Genomic DNA, 11,516 nt, shown 5'->3' with positions numbered 1-11,516 from the left:
TGTGCATCTGAAAACAGTCAGTTTCTTAAACATATACATTAGATAGCTTTCTGGAAATATGTTTACCCAAATGTTAACTGGGATTATTATATTTTTGGAGGTAGGATTTCAAATGAAATTTGGTTTCTTCCTCGTACTTCTAAAATACTTTTAAATGCTTTTTCCAATGAGTATATGTCTACTTTTACAAAATAATAAATTTTAACTGACTAGTTCATAGTGAGATTTCATGTCATTTCAGGTGATCTACAGGAACAGAAAAAGCTATTCACTCATTTCAGACTGGTTTTCAGCCTTACTGTCAAGCTGGGCAGATAACTATTGTTTGTGCAAATAGAATTCTGTTTTTAGAAAGGGTGACTCATTATAAAGCTGCATGATTTGTCTGTCCCCACAGTCTGAAAATAAATGTGGAAGGACAACAATAGAAAGAAGCCACAATGCAACACTTGTTTTGGCTTCAAACTTTGAAAGCTCTCTTGGCTGACATTAACAGTAGTTTCATTTTCTTTTTTAAGTTGACAGAGGTTGCTTTGTAATTAACTTATATACCCAGAAATTTCTAGGGCCCCCAAACTGTGGGCTCTGTGAAAGCAGATGGTGAAAATATGTCTCTTTTTTTTTCTTTCTGACAGTAAAGTCTCTGAGATGTCTCCAGTGCTCTCCTTCCAAGAAACTGCCCATTTCCAAATTTAGCCTACTGAGGAGCAGCAAAAAGAGAATGGGATTCAGAGTCAGAAGACCCAGGTATGAGTCTTGGCTTTATCACTAATTAGTTGTGCCTTTGGTCATATGTTACAATTTCTCTGCACATCAAATTCTTCATTATTTATTTATTCATTTAACAAATATTTATTGAATTCATGTTATGTGCCAATTATTTTTTACGTGCTGGGGATACAATGCTGATAAAAAAAATCAGTATAGTTCATGATCTCTTACAGTCTCCATTCTACTGATATAGGAAAGACCTGGTCAAATATTCACAATGAGGAACATAAATCTGCAAAGTATAATAAATTTTCCAAAGAGAACATTCCTATAATGGTACTTGTGGGAGGGGAAGAGTTTGAGGAAGAGTTCTCTGAGAAGGTTATGCTTAGCTGAGATTGCAAGAAAATGAAAACCAACTAGGTAGAAGGGTTGGGGGAGAGGGAAAGGGAGTAGGATAGGAAAGAGTATTCTCTGCAGAGGTAAAAGGCATGCACATGCCCTGTGGGAGGAGAGAGTGTGGCCTATTGAAGAAACTGTGTATAGCTGAGAGCTCAGTGCAGGTAGAAGAGTGATACAGGTAAGGATGGACAGGTAAGGAGGTGAAGAAGGGAGAGTGGTGCTCGTCAAATGTTCATTTACTCACATGTTCCATACCCCTCCTCCCTTTCGGTTGGGTGAGCTGTATGAATAATGTCACATTTGTGCTGAGGGATTAAAGTCCATGCAAAATTACCTCGTTCCTATTCCCATCCTGTGATGAATGAGGACACCTTGTATTGATACGGCAAAGCCTCCAAAGCTAAACGGCCCGGATGTAACTCACTGTCTGGAGGACAAGTGATCTGGAGGGACGAATAATTTTGCAGACTTCGAGTAAATAAAAAATAATAATTTGCTATGTTAGGCCACTGACATTTTGGGGTTGTTTTTTACTGTAGCACACCATAACCTAACCTGACTATTACAGGTGGTCTCTGGCTACTTGGGGCCTTACAGATCAAATGAATAATTTGGATCACTTTTCTGAGACCAATGGGGAAGTACTGAATTATATTAAAAGGAGCAGAAATTCTTAGGTATTTTTCTTTGAGAAAAATCATTCCATAATAACTACTTGAAGGAATGATGAGGAAAGTGAGGGTAAGAGAGTTTTGATAACTATAAACTAAGAATCATAGCTGCTCTTATCCTCGCGAAATATTGAAGAGTCCAAATAAGAAAAATTCAATCTGGAATTCTGCCAAATGTGAATCATCAAACAAATATTCTGGATTTTTGTCTTGAATCTATTGTCTGTGCTGCTGCTTTCCCTTAGCCCTAGAAGCCAGCATCTTTGATCAATTACTGTTTTCTGTGTGGTTGTAATCCACATACTGAAAAGTAATTCTGTGTAATTGGTTAGGCTGTTCAGCCCTGCCGTCAATAGCAATTTGGTATTTATGGATTTGAGAGTGGAACATTGCTTAATGGGAAAGTCCTTGAATGTTTCAGAATCGAGTTTTCAATCTCCACCTCTGTTGAGATGCCAATATGTGTTACGTTAACTCAATCAGAAATAAGATATTCCCATTTCTTTGTCTTTTGCTAATCGGTGAAAGTTTGGATTGATAAGTGCATTTAGAACCTGGCTGAGTAACATAGTAAATTTTAGATAATGAGATTTTATGATATTTGTTTTGATGCTATTTCTACAGAGCAAATAACGAAGCATCTTGATTCTATGCTCTGTGAAGTTAATAAAGACAGAGGGACATTTAATCAACAATGTACAAAAAATAGTACACATTATGTTTTAGATGCTCTGTTGGGGGGAATAGGCTGACTAGAAGCAGACACAGCCCCAATCCTCCCTGAGTTCACAGTCTAGTAAGGAGATTGTACAACTGTAGCTATCTTCTTTGGTCAAATTTGCTTTTATCAATGAGGGAAAGGTAACCTAACTTGTTACTGTTTATTAACCACTTAATAGATAGTAGAGCTTCTACTAGGGCATTTTCAATCATTATTTAAATTTTAATACTTCTCATGTAATTTTTATAATAACAACACAAATTTTCCTCTGTGTGCTAGATAATGTGTTAAGAGTTTTCTATACATTATTTCAGTGACTCCTTACTACAGCCCTGGGAAAAAGGGGTTATTAACCAGAGACATGCCTTGATGACCTCAGTTACATGTGATATGCATCCCATCTCCATGCTCTTCTTCTGCTACCATGCATAGCATCCCTTTAGGATTATCTCCTCCAAAGTAACTAGTTAAGATGACTTTTAGACTTATATCTAAAACTGTATTCAACAGAATGCTGTGTAGCAGAATGTTATTGGTGTTTTGGAAAATAAGCTTCCATAAGTGTACCCAAAAGAAGTTTGGGTACAAGGTACAAAGTTTCAAATATCTTTTTACCACATCCCTTTATAGAAATTCTGTTTGTTTTGCGTACTTCCAGAAGAAGACACGGTATGCAGCATTTTCTAAAGTTATCTGATTGAAGTTGTTTGTTTCATGGGGCATCTCATAGATACTGTTTTCTTCAGAAAACACATTAGTGTGTGCTGTCCAGCACACTCTTCTGTCTCCTGAACTTGCTTCATGCTCACCATAAAAGGATCAGAGATCAGAATAGTACTGTCCATTGTAGTTGAGGAGAGGCCAGAAAATCCCTGAGGGGAGAGAAGAGCTCTTTTATTGTTTCCTCCTTGGTCCAGCGTAGTACCTGCGTGACATCTTCCATAGGTGTAAGGGTATTTTAAAACCATCGAAGACTTAACTACTCCCTTTATATCAACTAGGGTTGCAGCAGCAGCAGAAACCATCTATAGCTGCTTAACACAGAAAACAAATGCACTGAAAGGAACTGAAAGGACATTAAAGAGCTTAGGGAATTACTGAGGAGGCTGAAGAATAAGGTTTGGGACTGTATGTCCTGGGTCAGTGCAGATCTGCGGGAGCACTGTGGTCATGAAATCCTGGTCCCTGAAGCTTGTCATACTGGTCCCCAAGCTCAGCACACTCTGCATTGCCAGCCACATGGCTGTCACTGATTCCTTGGGAAGCCAGTCCCCCTACATTTACCACTGGAACAGCGGAATCCCTCCTGGTTCATGTGGCTCTAGGGTCAGTTCATCCAGTTGGTGAGGTTAGCTCTTGTACCTGATTCATGGCTACAAAAGGAGGCGTCACAAAATAACCGTACCATATTCATCTTTCATAAGGTAGGAGACAGTTTTTGCCTTGCAATGCGCACAGTTCAGAAAATTAGACAGCTAAAATGAATGTATTGACAAATTTATCATTTTCTATATAATTTTCCAAATTAAAATACACAGTTATGTTGTCTTAGTGAACTGTACGTGACCTTGTAATTTTTATGCCCATTTTTGAGAGTAACAGGTAAGGGCAGTACTTAGATCAAGATCTGGAGCATGATATGTACTCAATAAACATTTGATAAATGAGTATCCATAAAGTTCAAATACATACCCAGGGCCATATTGTAGTAACAGAGTTGGGATATAAATGTAAGTCTTTTTTCTAGTCTTTGGTTTTTTGATCTCCTCATATAAACACTATTATACTATTTATAAGTAGTATTTTTCTACTACTTACAGAAGAATTAAAGATGCCATTGTGCTCTAGGCATGTGAAAAAATGCTAGAGTTCTCAGTTAGGTATGAGCTTATATGGGTAGCATGATTTTTCTTCCAATTTTTATTACTAGCCCCAATTCAACAAGAATGAATGAATCATTTGTTTTATCACATGGTTTGCACAGTTAGTTTTCTGGATGTAGAGGATAGGAAGCAAAGAAACCCTTTGGATTCCATGATAATTAGCACAGAATATCATTTGTTGAACACTGTATGCATAGTATTTGGCTTTTAGATTTAAAGAGTGGCCACACTCTAGGAAAGGTAAGCGTTACCTAGAGGGCTCAGATTGGCATTCCTAACTTAAGCTACCTGAAAAATAAACATAAGTTGGTTGCCCAGAAAGTTTTCTACATTTCAGATTTTAAAAATTTCCTCAAGTTCTTGTAAGTGGCCCTGATGGAAAGTAATCTATAATAAAGAAATTAAAAATAAAAAAACAACTGTGGTATTCTGAATCATTCATCCATGAGGAAAAATTCAAGGCTCTAATTTTAAATGATGCAACAGAAAAAATGCCCATGTGGGAGACATAGTGCAGGTGATAAGGAACGGCTCCGGGACGGCTGGGAAGGCTGGTGGGGAAGGTGACTGGGGGGGTCCCGTCATCCACGGCAGGCCCACCTTCCCTGAGCGTCACAGACCCCGGCATCTTATCATCTCAGCCCACATTTAGTAAATAAAAACCGCAGCAAGGAAACAGCTGGCTCTGTTTGTGAACTCAAATCTCACTGAAACTCAGGAACACTCTCCCTCAGGCTCTTGCTAGCAACTCACCAATATTCCTCTCCCGAAGCCCTCTCCTGAGTCCCAGTGCTGGCATCTGTGAGTCACATCTGAGCACCAAAGACTTTCTAGGGAGAAAGAAATAACTATTACCAAATTTGATCCAGAGTAATGATGTGGATGAATTAGTATCACTTCAGTTACTCTCAGTTTTCTTTCTTTCTTTTGCTTAACTCTGGATATTGAGTTTTATTTTCCTTGACAATTAAACTTTTAAAAAATTTATATACTTTTTATGTAGTAGGAGCTGGGTTTTATGTGCATTATTTCATTTACTCCATATGATAGCAAAGCAGGTTAGGATTATTATCTTCACTACACAGATAAGGAAACATGCCTGGTGAGTTATAGTGACATAATCTAGGTCACACAGCTAATAAACTCAGAAAGCAGAATTTGAATCCAGCTCCAGGTGCCTCCAAAGGGATTGAACCCAGGTCTGACTAATTTCAGACATCAATTTATACTGTCCCACTGTAATAATAATGACTATTTATTGAGTGATTCTCTATCTATCTAGTTTATTTATATATGTAACTACTGTTGATTGAGAGATGAAGAATGGAAGGGAAAGATAAGGAAGGCTAATCACTAGTATGTGTAATATGCTGTTTTCCTGCCTGGGAGGTCCTTCTCACATTCATTGCTGAGTAATTCCTGTTTACCCTTAATGACTCGAAGCTAGATATCACTAACCCTATTTTCAGTAGATGCCCCTTTTCTCTGTACTTCCATTTATTCCAGCACTTATCATAATTAATTGCCATTTAATATATATTAGTTTATAAACTCCTTAAACTATCATCTTCTGGGGAATTATGACTGTATTTCCCCCCCGCCACCCCTTTCTCAACAAGTGACAAAATAGCCAGCCTCTTGAGTAAAGAACAAATGAACTGGTCACAGACTTGGTTATCACACAGGGATTCCGGGATTTGGGTCCCTCATTTTGAGGATGTATTTATATACACTAGTTTGCCACATGAGAAATAGCAATCTCTGGACTGCTATATGGAAATGGCCTTTCGTGTCCCAACCCCCCACCCCTGGCCTGCACCCCCAGACACTGTTATTTTAATTGAATTTTGAAGGTTTAAGTAAGTTCTAATACTCTTTACCATTCTATAATGATTGCAAGCCAACATGCACATTTACGATACTTTCCTAGCCCGTAAGTATTTGAGTCTGCTACTCCTGCTCTAGATATTCCTCCATTAACCTCACTATAAATTTGTGTATTATACATCTAATAGGTTAGCCCCTTTAGTTTAATGAGAATTTGGATTCAGTCCCAGAATCAATCAGTTATTCCATGTCCTTGTGTTATTTTCCTAAACCATCAGTATTATAAATGCATGAATTTCCTCCATACCATTCCATCCTCAATAGTGAAAAATAATAGCAATGACAGAACAAGCAAACATTAACTGAAAGTATCTGCCATACTGACAGTGGCCTCCCCTCTTTAAAGATGCCATTATACTGTTTGAAATTAACTGTCTCCTGAGTAAATATACCCAAGGTTAGATTATCAAATCATATTACTTCTAATGATCAATATTCCTTAGAAATGGGCATGCTGCTTATATTTAAATGAGTTTGCCTATGTTTCCTCCGGCTTGCTTGTGAGTTACTAATTAGTGATATTATTCATGTTTCAAAACAAATCAATGTGTTCTTTAGACCAATGCTCAGGATTCTTGTTTTGTTGTTGTTGTTGTTCAAGATCTCCAAAGTATGACTCATGTATAATGTCTTGAATTTTGAAGCATTGTCCAAAATAATCATTATGATTCATGTCATGTAACCAGTAAGGAATGATTATTTCTTCTTCCTCTCTATCTCCTAGAGAGGGCAGGCAGATAAAATGTATTACTTCTTTGAAAAACTCATGTATGATGGAATAGAATAATACTGAGGCTGATGTTCACTTACAGCTATGCTTGGAATAGTAACAGATCCTTCAAAAGTCCACATGGGAAGAAATTCTCATTGGACCCCATTTGTTGGGGAAGAGAGACATTGGAAAGATGAAAGAATTGCCCTGTGTTTCTTACTTTTCCTTAGTCATTCTGACTCATTGGTTTATAGTTGGACTGGAACCAGTACATAATATAATATATAAAAATTATATGGTGTATTAAGGCTTAAATAACAACTGGTGGGGGAAAGCATTTACCTAGGCATCTTCAAAGAGGATCATGATGATACAAAGACATTTTAAAATTAACTTTGGGAAATTATGGAATGATTTTAGGACAGTGATAATTGACATAATCACATACTTATTATGTGCCTACTGAGTATGAGTTACAGTGTTAACCACTCTAGGCCTCTCTTGGAATAAAACTGGCACTAACACCAAAAGTGCCCTTTCTGGCTTCAAGGAGTTTATAGTAGCTTACCTGTATATATATATTTTATATATTTTTTATATTTCATTAAAATATTGGTTTTATTTGTTTTCTAGTTACAAAATTAATATGTCTTACAGCACAAATTATTAGTAATTATAAGTGTAGCCCATTTTTATAAGTATACACTATATTTTATTTATGGGATTCCCCTATTGTTTGATATGATGTTATCATTAATCTTTCTGTTTTGTTAGAATAAACAATGATGTGATGGACATCCACTGAAAGTAAAAGTGTTGAGTGAAAAACCAAGCACATTATAAAAATTTTCGTACATATTGGCTAAAGTATGTTCCAACATAGACTCTACCAATTTTAAATTTAAATCTATCTTGAATTCACTTTGGTATTTTTTTTTGACACAAGGATCTTACTGTTTTTTAATAGTCAGAAAATTAACCTAGAACCATTAGCAAGTTCATCTTTCCCTTGGCAATCTGAAGTGTCACCTTTATACTAATTTAAATCTTATACTTACTTGAATCTAAATTTTCTATTTTGTTTCATTAATCAACCTGTCTATTCTTGTTGTAGGACCACATTGTTTTAATTATTACAGTTTCAAGACCAGTTAATATTGAATAAATTACTTCATACATTAAAATCACGTTTTTAATTTATTTCTTGGTCAGATTCTTATCCAGATGATAGAGGAGGTCAAAAGGGGTATGATAAGGACATTTTTAATTCACACCTGCTGTAACACCTTCCAAATATAGCAATCTCACTTCTTGTGAGAATGTCACCCAATACATTCTAAATGTATGTGGACTATTTTTCATAATGTACAGAAATTTTAAGCCTTGGCAAAAAGCTTCCTGTAGTCTATTTCTTGAAGATAATAAAAGTGAGAAGAATAGTAAAATCTTATGCAAGTTTTTATCCAACATCTTTTAATTTTGTTGGAAACACAAAGGCTGTGTGACACAGTAGGTGAGTGGGTAGCAGTTGAGTTTCAGCTTACCAACTTACTAGTGTGTAACTTTGGTTAAACCTTGTGAGTCTCATTTCCCAGTAAAAGTGGGGATATGAATAGTTTTTAATCTTATATCATTTTTCCAACTGGGCACTCAAAAAAGGTAGATATTATTATTATTATTATTATTATTATTTTTAAATTTATTTATTTATTTATTTTTGGCTGTGTTGGGTCTTCGTTTCTGTGTGAGGGCTTTCTCTAGTTGCGGCGAGCGGGGGGCCACTCTTCATTGCGCTGCGCGGGCCTCTCACTGTCGCAGCCTTCTCCTGTTGCAGAGCACAGGCTCCAGTCGCGCAGGCTCAGTAGCTGTGGCACACGGGCTTAGTTGCTCCGCGGCATGTGGGATCTTCCCAGACCAGGGCTCGAACCCGTGTCCCCTGCATTGGCAGGCAGATTCTCAACCACTGCGCCACCAGGGAAGCCCGGTAGATATTATTGTTACTATTAAGTGCATTCGAATTCTCAAGTTGTCACAAATAAGAAAAATACAGGTTAGAGGAAGGCAGCTAGCTTTCTGAATATTTAGGATGGGTTTGATGGTGATAGACTCAAATTAGAAGAAAGTCAGAAAGCCATCAACAGAAAGAAAAATAAGGAAATAATTTGTTTTTCAAGCTTTATATATATTTTCTATTTTTAAAAATTCCATTGTATAAAGCAGTTTTAAGGTTGTGTGTGTTTCTGACTGTGTGTTCTAACAGAAAAAAAAAATACTTACAGTGGTTTGATGGGGTGAAAAAAGAACATAATGCTTAAGTTGGGGAGTGACTATGCCTGAAGTTTAAAGAACATGGAACCGACATTTCTGACACATTTAAGATATGTCGTATTTTTTTATATCAAATTTCAGATTTATTTCTGTATTCCAGAGGTTCCTTCCGTGATGGTGATTCAGCTGTAGTTAGGCTGTGGTGCAATATTTTATTTATTTATTTAAGGATATGTCGTATTTTGACCTAAACCTTTACATTCAGAATCCTTTGTGCAACTCTTCCAATAATGCGTGTATTATGTTAAAATGAAAGAAAGAAAGAAGAAGGAAGGAAGGAAGGAAGAAAGAAAAGAGGAAAGAAAGAAAGAAGGGAAGGAGGGAGGGAGGGAAGAAGAAAAGGAGTGTTTGTGTATTTTTCTGCCCTGGTGAGTCAGGCTGGCCAGGGTTCCAGTGCAGGCCTCAGCTCCTGGTCCAGGCTGCTGTATTGACAGGAGCTGAGACTTGGCCACTGCCCTACTTTGTCAAGGAGACTTCAAATCACAGTCCCCTGAGCCTTGCGAGAGTGGAGAAAGCAGCTGAACAGCATGCTCTGCTTGTGGTGTGAAAAATAAACCCTTGACCAAAGGCACAGGCTGCAAACTCACAAACAACCCCACCCCCAGCTTGGCGGAGCTGCTGTCAGCTCTCATGAGCTCTTCTGACTCTGAGATTCCTGGGCTCTAACAATTGCTCTGTCCCCTCAGTCCTCCCGGCTCCTCCTACAGTTGGCTCCCTTTCCTGTGAGATGAGCTGTCACAGCTGGCCAATCAGACTGCCACCCAATCAGCTACTCCTTTTACTCAGACCCCTGACTGACCTTGTTCTGTCTTTGTCTTTCCCATTCTTCTGATCCTCCGGCAGTTGAATCTCCTACCCCTGCTGTCTGATCCCACCGCTTGTCTAGTCAGCACGTTAGACAGTTTGTTTAGCTGCCCCTTCCCCTCACCCTGCCAGCTCTTCCTGCTGCTAGCAGCTGTGCACAGGGCCTGCGAGTAACTCACTATCAGTTCCTTCTGACCCTCCATTAGTGCTGCTGGCTGATCAACTTAATATATTTCTCAGCAACTCTCTGATCTACTGCTGTCTCCCTCTGCTGTAGTCCTCTGATGAGCCTCCTGAAGTCTTCCCTCTCTGTCACCTATGTGATTCTCTTGCTGTTAATTGAACCGTCTGGTGTCCTGTGGCAGGCGCTTTTTCATTAGCCCTTCGAGGCTAGGGTTACCTGGGTGGCTACCTATGGCAAGTAGTAACACTTGAGTGCAGGCAGAGTTCAAGCACCCATGTCACAGCTTCCCCCAAATCCCAACAGCTGGTGTTGCTGTTTGACTCCTTGTATCTAGTGAGCTGCATCAGCAGTTCCATCATTCTTCATGGGACAACCTGACTTTTAGGATTTTGCGACTAATTTTTGAGGTGTTTCCTGGGCATCATCTTCTTCCTCATTTTCCCTCTGAGTAATACTTTATTATAGTCACAGTTCCTGACTGAGAATCTATGAGGATTATTTGAATAAGAGGGGTGATACGATCTGCTTTACATGCTGAAACCATTTTGTTGCTGGATGAAGAACTGTGGAAGCAGGGAAACTAGTTAGAAGGCTATTATATTGTTCCTAAAAATGAAGGTGGCTTGGATTAGAGGGGAGCTGTAAAAGGGATGAGAGATGGTCAGATTTGGGATATGTTTTGAAAGTAGAGACCGTAGAACTCACTGCTGGATTATGTGTGGTTGTGAAAAAAAAGAGGAATCTAGACAGTGTTTACTAAGTGAATAAATTGAATGAAAATTTGCTGGAGGGACCTTTTCAAGATTTAGCACAAGTACTTTGCACAGAGCACACTGTCTGGCACATATTAAATTTACAATAAGTGATAGGAATTATTTTTATTTTTATTTTTATCATTACTCTACAGGCACGTTTTAAACCCTAAATAGGTGAATGTATCAGGTAGTATTCTTGGTTCTATAATAAATATAAATTTCAGAAAGACAACTTCCCTCATAATGGTTTGTCCATAGGTGATTAGTAGGTCTCCCTTGCTTTTGTCTATGTTTCTTTCTTAATAATTTACATTTTAGCAAACTTACATCATATGTCTTATCTGTTCCACTTTTGATCTTCATTTTACCCTAGACTTGTTTCTGAATTCACCATCTTCCTTATTTCTGCTCTTTTCATTCACTTTTTTTTTTTTTTGACTGGCCTTTCTAGGCCATCT

General features: G+C 37.9%; 1 long non-coding RNA gene across 1 annotated transcript in view; it reads left to right on the top strand.

The window, feature by feature from the left end:
• Window positions 1-409: 409 nt before the first annotated feature.
• Window positions 410-11,516, top strand: part of LOC309820893 — a 269,835-nt gene continuing 258,728 nt past the window's right edge. Inside the window, exon 1 of the long non-coding RNA XR_014296558.1 lies at window positions 410-747. This is a non-coding gene — a long non-coding RNA (uncharacterized lncRNA). The remainder of the gene's footprint in view (window positions 748-11,516) is intronic.

Source organism: Grampus griseus, assembly GCF_964374135.1.
Source record: "Grampus griseus genome assembly, chromosome: 3".
Lineage (NCBI taxonomy): Eukaryota > Metazoa > Chordata > Mammalia > Artiodactyla > Delphinidae > Grampus > Grampus griseus.
Note: the sequence above shows the minus strand (reverse complement) of the source record. Positions and strands in the feature narration are given on the sequence as shown.